Source organism: Sardina pilchardus, chromosome 12 (genome assembly GCF_963854185.1).
Source record: "Sardina pilchardus chromosome 12, fSarPil1.1, whole genome shotgun sequence".
NCBI classification, from domain to species: Eukaryota; Metazoa; Chordata; class Actinopteri; order Clupeiformes; family Clupeidae; genus Sardina; species Sardina pilchardus.
In genome coordinates this window covers 13,507,940-13,520,369 of record NC_085005.1, presented here as the reverse complement: position 1 = coordinate 13,520,369, position 12,430 = coordinate 13,507,940, and the positions used below count along the sequence as shown (strand labels likewise).

General features: G+C 38.9%; 1 pseudogene; it reads left to right on the top strand.

Moving 5' to 3' along the window:
• The window catches only part of LOC134098370 (cytochrome P450 2K1-like), a 298,065-nt pseudogene that overhangs the window by 223,451 nt on the left and 62,184 nt on the right, over positions 1 to 12,430 (top strand).

Genomic DNA, 12,430 nt, shown 5'->3' with positions numbered 1-12,430 from the left:
AAAAGGGTTAAGGAGTCATCCTCTGACGTACATGTTATTGTGTGGGTGTGTGTCTGTGTGTGTCTGTGTGCATGTGAGTGTGTGTGTGTTTCATTAGGGCCCGAGCACCGAGGTGCGGCTGCTGAAGCAGTTTTGTTTTGTTACTATATTATTTATTTTGAGGGACAACTCTGGTCATCTTGAGACAAAATTGGGATAGGGATGGGGAATCTACAACATGTGCAAAACAGGAATCTATCAGTATGTGCACAATCATCTGTGGTATAACCTTTGGAAGACATTTACATACGGCTTTCTCATAGTGTGAAACAACAGATAGTACACAGAGTTTGATATTTCAAAATCAATCCGGTATTCAACAAGGTTTGGATAAACTCAGTATGTCCCGTTCTAGCTGCATTTCCTCCTCATCTACGCATCCTTGTGTGCTCACTTTACACATCCATTAGTCCTGAGTTCCTTCCACTCTCCTACTCCAAAGAAGACTTTCCGGAGCATAAAGTAAATAAAAACTAAATATCTTCATAAATTCATAAATTGTGCTTTCCTTTAGTGTCTTAAAACCATGGATTTAAATTATGTTCAATCAGGAGGACGCATAGGTGCAGCAGGGTTTTCAGGTGCTGCCTCTGCTGATCCATTACACTCATTAACGTCAGTGATTCTAACACTTGTTGTCACATTCAGCAGACTCCTATCCGTTAGCTCCTTATTCTGTGAATACACAGTCCTGGCTCTATAACTGCAAACATCTCCTTTTATCCACCTTATTCCTTAATCCGGAAATATGTATTATTCCGATACTGTTTTCAACTTCCGTTCATTCTGTTTACATGTGCGTTCTCGGTAGCTAAGAATATGCTTCAACTTAGATTTCTTTTGAAAAGTTGACAATTCTGCCCTCAGCATGGATATCATATATAACATATATAAAATGGAAAAGTTTACTTTTATGAGCGTTATGATATGTTAAGCACTGTCAACCGTCACGTTAAAATAGATACAATGCAGCTTCGCCGGAAATAGATAACTGTTTTCGATGTCATGGCGACCCCCATTGTTGGCTGCGGAATATCGTGAATACGTAACTGCAAACATCTCCTTATAATCCGTTAACTCCTTATTCTGTGAGCACACAGACCTGGCTCTATAACTGCAAACAAACATTGGAGCAAGCCTTTGCCCCAAACATCACACAATAGTTTCAGCCAATCACTGAAAAGGGAGATGATAGTTTGGGGAAATCAAAGGGGAGTTTGGGTAGGGGTGTGATGGACGACTGTCACTACATTGAGTATGCGCTCTGAATGCCAAACCAACCAGCTTTGTTCTCTGGTGTTGCGGCAAGCTACAGGTTTGGTGCCCCGGAGACCATGGTGGGGTAACTGCTCTCTCCCTTCACTACCAGGGGATTAGTGAGTTTAGTCTTTGGTGTTTTGCTGGTTAAAATATCAATGAATGTCTGGTACCTTTAACTGAGCTATCTAGGTAGCACAATGCAACCATCTAGTGGTGGTAAGATGCTTTGCTTATGTGGTCACAGATCAAACATTCACACAGCAACTGAATATGATGTCGGTTGTGTTAAATAGATTTTAGTAGTTGTGTTTCAGATCATTAGGATTTACTTTCATGGATAGTAAAAATAAAATCAAGATTTTTCATGTGATATTTCACAATTCAAAACCAAAACAATAAATAAATCCCATTAAAAATTGATTATTCAAAAGGCAAAAAAAATTATCTATGTATCAATACAGACATATTAGTGGTAGATGCATTTGATTACATGAAAATATACAAAAAAGTAAAAAAGAAAATATAGAAGTTATTTCAGAGTGACAGAGTGTGAGGCTGAAAATGGATGGTACAGCAACGCTGTCAACATTACAGTGACAGGTAAAAAACATTACAGGAATTAAAAGCATATTTTCCGTCTAGCCAATTAGAAATATTTTATTATGACTATGGCTGTCATAAATCAAACAATATACAGTAGGAGCTGTCATAACAACTGCACATCAGAATAACCACTAGATGGCACTTAACTACCTACTGAACTGTAAATTAAAATGTGAATGGCAATGTAAATTGCCAGAGGCAGAACACACAGTCCAAACTAAAATAATAATAATGTAATAATAATAATACATTTTATTTATATTGCGCTTTACATCAAATCAATGATCTCAAAGTGCTAAATGTTATCGTGTTAGTACAAACATGTGTGCACTGCTACTCTACACCCAGGAGGATGTGTATTTAGCAGTAAGCATTAAACCAAGGTAAGAGATTTTAAGATCATCCTAGTTGTTCATGATTCAGAAAATGTGTTAAGTTTCTGTGGGAATTGTTAACCTTAAGCCTCAAGTAAAAAATAATAGGTGAGGAAATGTTTGTGGCAAGAATCAATCAATGGAAGTCGAGAATGCTCCCAAGACAAGACCTGCACACTGAGGACCTGTGCAGCTTCCCCACAGTTCTTAAACACCTGATCATTCATTTGCTCTTGTCGTATAAAAGGACTGCCTGTCTCAATGTGAGATATTGTTTGTTGAGAACTCTGAGCCTTGTGGAATTGTGTGTTTCTTGAGCTTGTTTTCTAGTGCTTTGACCGTGCCTGCCTGGCTTGCTTATTGGACTACAATTTCGATTGTTTACCCTGGCAATTGGATCACGAGTGTTTTTACCTATCTTTTATATTTGCATACCCGGCTTGAATGTGCAATTGTTATTCAGAAACATAGTTTTCCTGGAAGCAGGTGTCCACCATGGTTTTACTTGAGGCCGAAGGGCTTCCCCTGGTCTCTAGCGCATTCCCTCTGCTGGCTGCTGTGCTGTTGTTGCTGTTGGTCTATCTTTGCTCCTCTGGCGTGAGCAAGCCAAGGAATGGAACGCAACCTCCAGGACCCAAGCCACTGCCTCTCCTGGGTAACCTGCTGCAGCTGGATCTGAAGAAGTTCCATGAGTCACTATGTGAGGTTAGCGCCACAAATCTTACTGCTGTTTACCACTGTGTCTTTATTATTGTGCAGCATGTCCTTACATCATTTGGATAATAATATGTAAGGTGGTATGATTATTGTATGACACTGTGTGTGTATGTCTGGTGTGTCTTCAACAAACTGCTTATTGCTGTTGATGCCTACCAGCTTTCCAAGAAGTATGGATCTGTCTTTACAATTCATTTTGGGCCTAAGAAAGTGGTGGTACTAGCCGGATACACGACTGTTAAACAGGCCCTTGTGAACCATGCAGTGGAGTTTGGGGACAGAGAGATCTCTCCTATGTTTCATGATCTCAACAAAGGACTAGGTGAAGCAGAAACATCAGAGTTGATTGTTTTGCTTATCATGAAAAATTATAATAAAATAAGTGAATTTCATGAAAGATCATTCATTAATGAACTTTGTTTCAATGTGCTACTACAAATTGCTACTAAATTATTTTATGGCATGTACAAATTATTATATGTTATATTATATATATTTTAATAATAAAACAGTATATTTTTTACCTGTATTTTTGACCTGTTCTTTCCTGATGTGTGCTTGCATGCCATGGTGTCTGCGTTAATACTCTATACGATACAGGAATTATATTTTCCAATGGAGAGAACTGGAAAACAATGAGACGTTTCGCCCTCACAAACTTGCGAAACTTTGGGATGGGCAAGAGAAGGAGTGAGGAACAAATTCTAGATGAGACACGATACCTGATAGAAGTATTTGAAAAATTAGAGGGTAAGACAAACACAAGCCTATGTAGCTTTTTAACTATAGCAGTATTTTGTCGATTTTACTCATGTTTTACTCATAGGCAGGTAGCCTACCCTCACTGCTCTTGAGTTACCTTAACCTGCTTACAGTATGCTTCAACAAGCAAAAACTTTAGATTCTACTATATGACCAACATAATTAGTCTTAGATAGTTTGATATATTTAAGACATGGGTTGCAAATAAATACAAAATGTGTCTACTATGAAACTACATTCTCTGAGCATACATATTTTAAAAAGGGGGAAAAAGGAGAAAAACTCTTACTAATAACTTTTTTGTTTACAAAATGAAGGTACAGCATTTGATACGACTCAGCCAGTGAACTGTGCCGTATCTAACATCATCAGTGCCATTGTGTATGGCAGCAGGTTTGAGTATGACGACCCCAGGTTTAAGGCCATGGTCAAAATATCCAGGGACAACTTTCGGCTTACGGGCTCTGTAGCTGTACAGGTATCTACGACAAATTACAATGGTCTTATCGATAGGCAATACTCTAAGAAATGCAACCTCTTGCAAATATCTTGTTTGTTTTTCTGCAGCTCTACAACATGTTTCCGTGGTTAAAGTCACTGCTGAAGGAGGTATATAATCTCATAAATAATGTTGGCGAGAACATACCATCAGAGTAAGATTGAGAACGCCACTGACAGCAGAAAACTTTTTTCTACGTTCAAGTCTCTTCTCAATCCTCCACCACCGCCATCAGCTACTTCACTGTCAGCAGATGACTTTGCAACATTTTTCACTGAGAAAGTTGCTAAGATAAGTGCTCAGTTTGATGACCCTGTAAGAAGGACTCTGCCTGGTGTTAACATGATGCCATCATTGGACTTTTTCTCTCCTCTTGATGAGGAAGCAGTCTCTCAACTGCTTCAGCGAAGCCGTCCAACAACATGCCCTTTGGATCCTGTCCCGTCTACTCTCCTGCAGTCTATAGCACCCGCTATTATACCGGCAGTCACACATGTATTTAATACTTCACTCAGTTCTGGAATAGTTCCTTCTTCTTTTAAACAGGCAAGTATTACACCTTTGCTGAAGAAAAGTACACTTAATTCAACTGATGTGAAGAACTACAGACCTGTCTCCCTTCTTCCTTTCTTGTCAAAGGTTTTGGAGAAAGTGGTCTTCAAGCAAATGTGTGACTTCCTCTATCAGAATAACCTACTAGACCCTATGCAGTCTGGTTTCAAGAGTGGTCATTCTACTGAAACTGCTCTTCTATCTGTGACTGAAGCATTGAGAGTAGCTAAGTCCTCTGCTCAGTCATCAGTGTTAATTCTGTTAGATTTATCTGCAGCCTTTGATACGGTTAACCATGACATTCTCCTTTCTACACTATATGAACTGGGAATTTCTGGGAAAGCTCTTGACTGGTTCAAATCTTACCTTAAAGGGCGTTCTTTCAGCGTGTCTTGGCAGGGACAGATATCAAAGTCTCATGACCTCACTACAGGAGTCCCTCAAGGATCAGTATTAGGGCCCCTCCTTTTCTCTATTTACACCACTTCTTTAGGTGGGATTATTCGCTCTCATGGATTTGAATATCATTGCTATGCGGACGACACTCAACTTTTCCTATCCTTCCCACCTGAGGACTCTAGTGTTTCCCATCGGATCTCTGCATGCCTGAAGGATATTTCAATCTGGATGAAGGATCAGCACCTTCAGCTTAATCTTTCAAAAACTGAGCTCTTGGTGTTTCCAGCAAAAACAGCCATTCCCCAACAGATGAACATCCAGCTTGATTCATCCTCATTGACTCCAACTAGATCGGCACGTAACTTGGGTGTCATAATTGATGACCAACTTACTTTCTCTGAGCATGTTGCCTCAATTGCAAAGTCATGTCGGTATACCCTGTACAACATTAGGAAGATCAGACCTTATCTGACACAAGATTCCACTCAGCTTCTTGTACAGGCAATGGTTATCTCCAAGCTGGACTACTGCAATTCCCTGTTAGCTGGCTTACCTGCTTGCGTATTAAGACCACTACAGTTGATTCAGAATGCTGCAGCACGACTGGTCTTCAATCAGCCAAAGAGGACACATGTAACCCCTCTCCTAGTTACTCTCCACTGGCTCCCTATAGTAGCCAGAATTAAATTTAAATCTCTCACTCTGGCCTATAGGACACTGACTGGATCTGCTCCTAGCTACTTCAGTTCTTTGATCAAGATGTACATTCCCAACCGCCCATTGCGATCTTCTGAGGAGCGTCTGTTATGTCGACAAACCATTCATGCTAGGTCAAACTGTAGATCCTATTCTTCAGTGGTTCCGTGTTGGTGGAATGAGTTGCCCAGTACTCTCCGTTCCAGCAACAGTTTTGGATCTTTCAAGAGGGGTCTTAAGGCATATTTGTTTAATATGCACTTAGTCTTTTGAGCGTTTGTTATGTGTTATGGTTTGTATAATAGTATTGTTTTGTTATAATTTGTCCATTGTTAGAATTTGACATTTATTCTGCTATTGTCCTTAAATGTAGCCTTACCATGCTATAGTTATTGTTATTATATAATTAACTGAGTGACTTATTTGATTGCTATTCTCATTTCATTGTTTTTCTCATTAGGTTAGTGCTTAATTGATTGTTTTATTGATAATATTGCTATTCCCCCTTTTTGTAATTGTTCACTGTTATTTAATTTGTATTGTTATTTATTTGTATGTCGCTTTGGACAAAGGCGTCTGCTAAATAACCATAACCATAACCATAACCATAACTGTAAAGAGATACAGGGTTATATTGAGAACCTGCTGGTGACTCTGAACCCAGAAGACAGCCGAGGCTTCGTAGACTCTTTTCTTATATCCCAGCAGGACATTGAGGTAGTGTATTATATAGCCTAGAGAACTGACAGAGTAACCTACTCTAATTTAGAAAGTGAAACATTAACAATTGAAACTTGTTAATTGAAACTTCCAGACACCAGGCCAGAAGGACACCCTGTTCCATCAAGAGAATCTGATATTTAGCGTAGGCAACCTTTTTTCAGCCGGCACTGACACCACTGGAACCACATTGCGCTGGGGACTGCTACTTATGGCCAAATATCCCCACATACAGAGTAAGAGGAACACACCACTCAAAGCTCTCCAGTGCCATCCATTGCATTCTATTGCATTCAGCGAATTAAAGTATGAAAAATTAGCTTTTATCCTGCAAACTTGGACTGTTACCAAAATGTTTAAGCAAAGCCACCGTGCGATATGGCTTTTGCATTTTACTTTTAAGTATGACACAGAAGTTTATAAGACCTTAAGGAACTAATATTGTGATCAAATTCAGTGCAGGCTAAAATCAACATTTGTTCATGCTGTAAATAGGACACAAATAAAGCATCTGAAACCAAGCCATACTGTACACTATTTCCATCCAATCAGCACTGTATGAAGCGTGTATTCTGATTGTCTATTGAGCTCATCAATCAACAACTATTTAGCAGAATCAAGTTCTGCACTGTACTGACTTGAATCTTGATTTGAGAATTTTATTGTTCATCAAATGTAGAGCGAGTTCATGAAGAGATCGAGAGGTTGATCGGTCGCAGCCAGCCTGTGCTTGAGTATAGGAAGAATCTGCCGTACACCCACGCTGTGATCCATGAGATCCAGAGATTCGCCAACATCTTCCCCTTAAATCTTCCTCACATCACGAGTTGTGATGTGCATTTCCAGGGATTCTTCATTAGAAAGGTTTGGACTTGTTGATGTTAAATGTTGATGTTTGAGGGCAAATTAGTGTAGCCATATGTAATGTAACCTGGGGCCTATTTCACAAAACCAGAGTAAGTAGATCCAAGATAAGTGACGACACACGCGGTTGACCTGGGGGGTATTTCACAAAACCAAGATAGGGGATTTAGACAGGCTTACTGGGTTATCCTGGATGAACATAGCCTTGACTTGGTTTCACAGAAGAGATCACATATAAGTTACCATGGGAATTTAAACTTGGAAGCTAGCCTGCTCCCGACCAGGCTAACAGCCAAGCTAAGTTAATTCTAATGGTAATTGCATGATCTGATTGGTTCAGCTAGATGTCATTCAAATCAGACCTCCATGCGATTTTTTCAAAGAGCTGTATTCCATTTATATATTATTTGCTACTTGCATTTACTCGCAAAACACAGCAGAATGTCTGCCTAATACCATATGGATGTTATTTAAATTATGGTGGCCTTATAATTAAAAAACATACTTCTTGTTTGCTTATTTTTTGACGGACGTTTGATGAATAGCCTAGTAGTTTATTGGAAGTGGAGGGGACATTTTTCAAAGGTGTTTTCAACTAATTCGACAAATTAAGATATATATAGTCATACTGTGTGCATCTTTGCGGTGGCAAAGCGCTTTCTTAATGACGTTGCGTGCCGAGACAAGGAAGCTCTCACACGTGGGTGCATACGTACATTTGCATTCACTTGGTCTGCCACACCTACTCCCGCTATGTAACAGAAATAATCATGATTCCCATCCAAAAAACTACAACTTTACCTCGTTGTTAGTCTATATCAAAAGCGGTTGTTCACTTTGTGTGCAAGACGCTATTTTTCGCGTCTTTTTTATTCCAACCGTGAGTTATTTGGAGGAGAAACGAGAACGCGCACACATACCGAATAACTTACACCTGGCTTGACCTAGCCGCCTCAACTCATCTGCGCTCAGCATTAGTGAAACGTGTTTTGCATGTTTACTTTGACCAGGCTTGGTCAACCGCGTGTGTCGTCACTTATCTTGGATCTACTTACTCTGGTTTTGTGAAATAGGCCCCGGGTTAAAGGTTAAAGGCCTGGTTAAAGTAAACATGCTCAATACGTTTCACCAAAGATCATTAAGGGGCGGAGCAAGATACTTCATGACAAGCCACTTCCTGGAACCCGAATCGCAAGAGGGGGGGTCAAAATCCCCCTTTATGCAGAGCAGAGGCAGCAACTGTTCCATTGAAGTCTATGGACATAGATCAGAATTTCAACTATATGCTAAAATCTCCATTCTCTAGAGTTAGGAATGTGAATTTTGGGCACGGTTTCATGACCCTCAACCCCTTCTGACCACTTCAGGTGCCTTTTCAGCATTTTTGAGCATTCCCGTCTGGAGAAAATCGACTTTATATCAGGTGTGCCCCTCTTGTTTATTCTGCTTATTGGCCGGTTGCTACGTACGCTCTACCTTGACAACACATTAGCCAGCCAGCTGAACCAAATCCTGATTTATTGTGCTAACGACGATCAGATGGCGCTGGGGTAACTTAATGAGAGCAGCGACATATTTCCATTATTCCATTGATGTTTTTATTCAATTCCTTGAAATGTATGCTTTGTGTGTGTTACTTCCATATTAGAACTAATAAATGTAGAGGGCTTGAAAGAGCAGCAAGATTATTTTGGAACATCATCAAGCATTGATAATCGAGTGCTTGATTTTGTACACCTGTGGAAAGGGACCTGATGAAACCCATGAATACGTCTGACACGCAATGACGCGCCTCTTTATGCAGAGGAAGTGATCCCCGTTTTGCGCCCATAGACATGAACTACGACGACGTATCTTGCTACGCCTTAAGGATCTTTGGTTTCACTAATGCCTAGCGCAGATGAGTTGAGGCGGCTCGGTCAAGCCAGGTGTAAGTTATTCGGTATGTGTGCGCGTTCTCGTTTCTCCCCCAAATAACTCACGGTGGGAATAAAAAAGACGCGAAAAATAGCGTCTTGCACACAAAGTGAACAACCACTTTTGATATAGACTAACAACGAGGTAAAGTTGTATTTTTTTGGACGGGAATCATGAGTATTTCTGTTACATATCGGGAGTGGGTGTGGCAGACCAAGTGAATGCAAATATACGTATGCACCCACGTGTGAGAGCTTCCTTGTCTCGGCACGCAACGTCATTAAGAAAGCACTTCGCCACCGCAAAGATGCACACAGTATGATATATCTTAATTTGTCTTAAAAGCCGAAATAGTTGAAAACACCTTCGAAAAAATGTCCCCTCCACTTCCAATCAACTACAGAAGGCTATTCATCAAACGTCCGTCAAAAAAGAAGCAAACAACGAGTATGTTATTAATTATAAGGCCACCATAATTTACATGACATCCATATTAGGCAGACATTTTGCTATGTTTTGCGAGTAAATGCAAGTAGCAAATAATATATAAATGGAATACAGCTCTTTGAAAAAATCGCATGGAGGTCTGATTTGAATGACAGCTAGCAGAACCAATCAGATAATGTAATTACAGTGCATGGAAATGCAGTGTATTGATATTCCTTCGTTTTTTCTTTTTATTATTATTACAGTGCATGGAAATGCACTGTATTGTTATTCCTAGGCTTTTTCTTTTTATTATTTTTATTTTTATTATTATTCTTCCAGGCCCTAATTTGACTTTAACCGCTTATCGTAGGAACTTGGTTCAAACTTTGACACGTAGCTCTTGCATCAAAGTTTCGGCCTATTACTTTTCATATTTCTACGACTTTTACTTTTTGAAATATTAAATAAAAACTAAACTTAATTTTGCCATAGACTTAACATTGGCTTTGTGACATCATAATTAGCTTTTAAAGAAATAGAATGGAATCAACTTTGCCAGTGTTCTCTCACTGACTTCAGCAACTTCAATGGAACTTCTTCTCTGTGTGTCTCTCCATTGAACTGGATAGCTCACTTGTCATCCCCACTTTCTTTCACTTATTTTGCTTCACTTCCTCTCACTTTCTCTATCACTCTCTCTATTTCTCCCAATTTCAATAACTTTTTAAAACTATATTTAAAATAACACTTTTTAGAGCAAAGCAACCACTATAATTACTTAGTAACAACCTAGCAACCACTTCCATAATTACACCCTGGCAACCGCCTTAGCAACCCACTTGATTTCCCTAGCAACCAACATGATTTCCCTAGCAACCAACCTAGTTACCACTTTTTATAAAATAGTAACCACTTAATTTAGCCTAGCAACACTATAGTAATCACTTAAATTACCCTAGCATAATCCTTGCAATGACTTTCCATGCACTGGTATTTCCTTCAGGAAATGCTTTTCTAGTTACAGTGCATGGAAATGCACTGTATTGATATTCCTTCGTTTTTTCTTTTTATTATTATTATTCTTCCAGGCCCTAATTTGACTCTAACCGCTTATCGTAGGAACTTGGTTCAAACTTTGTCACGTAGCTCTTGCATCAAATTTTCAGTCCATTACTTTTCATACTTTTACGACTTTTACTTTTTGAGATACTAAATAAAAACTAAACTTAATTTTGCCATAGACTTAACATTGGCTTTGTGACATCATAATTAGCTTTTAAAGAAATAGAATGGAATCAACTTTGCCAGTGTTCTCTCACTGACTTCAGCAACTTCAATGGAACTTCTTCTCTGTGTGTCTCTCCATTGAACTGGATAGCTCACTTGTCATCCCCACTTTCTTTTGCTTCTTTTTCTTCACTTCCTCTCACTTTCTCTATCACTCTCTCTATTTCTCCCAATTTCAATAATTTTTTTGAACTATTATTTAAAATAACACTTTTTATAGCAAAGCAACCACTATAATAACTTAGTAACAACCTAGCAACCACTTCCATAATGACACCCTGGCAACCACCTTAGCAACCGACATGATTTCCCTAGCAACCAATGTGATTTCCCTAGCAACCAACCTAGTAACCACTTTTTATAGAATAGTAACCACTTCATTTAGCCTAGCAACACCTTAACTAGAAATGCAATTCCAAGGAATTACCAGTGCATGAAAATGCAAAAAAAATATATAGATAGATAATGTAGATATGGTTACTAAGGTGTAGCTAGGGTAAACATGGTGGTTGCAGAGTTTAAAGAAAGCTGATAGTGTGAAGGTAGACAGTTTAAAGCTTAAACATTCCAGTTCTAACCTAACTAATGATTTCTAACAAATGTTAGAAACAGATGCTGTAAACAGATGTTAACTATGCTAACAATGAGAACCATTGGTTATCATTAGCTAAGTTATGGTAATCATTAACTTAGCTAATGATTTCTAGCAGTTATGGTAAAAATGCTAACAATGTTAGCACTGCTAACTATGTTAACAATGTTGATTAGCTGACTTAGTTGATGATTTCTAGCAGTTATGCTAAAAATGCTAACTATGCTAACTATGTCAACAATGCTAACTAGGTTGATTAGCTAACTTAGCGAATCATTTCTAGCAGCTATGCTAAAAAATGCTAACTATGCTAACCATGCTAACTAGCTAACTTGCTACTGAGGACTTCTATTTTGAAACATTTGTTGATAGGGTTTCCATGGCTGCCACTATCAGGAATAAAGAAGTTACTATAGTAAAATAATGTTGGTTGCTATGGAAACGGTCATAAACGCTTAATTTTAATGGTTGCTATGTACATGGAGGTCTCATGTAGTTGACTGAAGGCATAGTTGAAGATAACCGACAGTTGGAATGGTTGAACAGTTAAATAGTTGAGTAGTTTCAATGGTTAAATGATTTAATAGTGTATTATTGCAGTGAGGACTTTTATTTTGAAACAGTTGTGGAAAGAGAGTTCAACAGGATATGTAGTCTTCACAGAGAGATTGTATGCTTAAAGCCTGAGAGAGAGAGCTGCTGCAGGTGGAGCTGGCCACC